Here is a 1,992-nt window from a genome sequence, read left to right on the forward strand (position 1 = left end):
TATCACCACAGCTAAAAGGCATCAATTCTTCTTCTGTCATCCATATTATAAATGTAGATCTGGGTCACAGATAATGAGAGGAGACAAGAACCTTATAACAGAGCTAAAACAGAATGATTTCTCCTAGAGCTTCTGCCTTAAATTTGAATGTTTAGCCTTCTAAACTGTAAGAGAAGAAATTTCTTTCTTTTTAAACATAAAATGAAATTTTTATTTTATACTGGATTACTTAACAAAGTTTGTAAACATTATTTTTCACATCAGATCTTTCCCATTTCCTTTGCCCACCCCTCCCTCCACCCATCGAATTGTGCAGACCTATGATTAACCCACCCTCACCCCCACTTCCCATTCTCATCCCTCTGCTTCCCCCTTTCCCCCTTTGGATTCTCATACATGTTCTACAATGATGATCTTATACAGTATTTGTCCTTATGGGACTGAGTTAGTTCACTCAGCATAATGCTCTCCAGTTCCTCTCAAGTTTACAAGTAATTTACAAAATCATTGCTCCTGCATGCTGCGTAGTATTCCATCATGGAAATGTACCACAATTTCTCAATTCATTCCATTATTGTTGGACATTTGGGCTGTTTTCATGTCCTTGCGATGGACAAATAACCCTGCTCTGAACATTGGTGCACAAGTCTCCAATTGTGCTTCAATTCTCATTTTCTCAGGGTATAAGGGAATACATTTCTACTTGTTAAAGCCACTCACTTGTGCTATTTTCATAAAGCAGCCCTGGATAATGAAGACATAATTGTTAAGTATTTTCCAGCACCTGGTTCTCTGCAAAGCAGAACTCAAGCCATACCTGGAAATTAGCAGACAGCCAAGAAAGCCTTTTTTATGTGTTTGTGGTGAATAATTTTATAAAACCTATCAAAATAGTTGTGTTTGAAAAGCTTGTTTTCCCCAATTTTTCCCCCCTGACTATAATGCTTTCAAGCCTACATTCTCTCCTCTTTCTTGTTCCTCGTCATGTTCATTCAGAAGTTCTTTCACTAGTTCCAAAATTTGTATTTCTATATTCTGTCAGTTTTCATCTTGAAACATACACACAGCAATATGCTCTGAATCATAAAATTGCGCGTTAAATCCTCACACTTGAAAAACATACTCTCAATATAGGTTTACCTGAACTTCTGTTCCCATTTCTCTTTAGTACAAATTTACTAACATTTGAAATTCATTGGCACTTCTGAAACTCGAAACTTTTTTTATCTGTCAAGTATATTTTGGCTTCAAGGAAGGGAAAAGCCAACGCTAAGTGGCTGAAATGGTAAGCTTGTTTAACTCATCAAGCAATATGAAATGTGTAGTGGCACTGGGGTTAGCGGAATCAGCTCAGGGGGATTCAGGTTGCGAATATTGGATTTATGAGCAACTCTTACTTGCCCTTGAGTACAGGGACTTTAAATGCTTCTGTCATGGCCAAAGAGGTGAAACAGGATTAATTAACTAATTAAACTCTAACTCACTGGTGTTAAGTCAGAATTGATTGCTGGCTGACCTTCCAATGGGTTTTCAGAGGCTGTAAATTGCATGTGATGAAATTGCCCATCTTTCTTCCATGGAGCAGCTGGTGGATTTGAACCACCTGCCTTTTGGTTGGCAACAAAACTCTTTAGCAATGAGGCTACGACAGCTCTCTGAACAGAAAAAGGACCTGATTGCCCCCCCTCCCACACTATTTGGATGATTTGCTATGAAAACCAGAATAGGAAAAATGCCAGTTCAAATCCTGGAATGGAAGACGCTGAATAGGCACAACAGGGCATGTATAATTGGATCATTGACAGGTCTTTAGAGAGCTACACACATTCAAAACTGAGAGGCCAGATGCTGCGTTGAACACAGTGCCATTCTGTACGAAGCCCTGCTTCCACATTGTGTGAATTTGCCTTCACTTTTGAAAAGATTGAACCAACTCCTACTTATCACAAATCCTTCATCCCCAATCACCTTCTCTTGCTGTACATGTAGCTC

This window comes from Elephantulus edwardii, unplaced genomic scaffold (assembly GCF_000299155.1).
Source record: "Elephantulus edwardii isolate Elephantulus edwardi_28Jun2011 unplaced genomic scaffold, EleEdw1.0 scaffold00011, whole genome shotgun sequence".
Classification (NCBI taxonomy): Eukaryota; Metazoa; Chordata; class Mammalia; order Macroscelidea; family Macroscelididae; genus Elephantulus; species Elephantulus edwardii.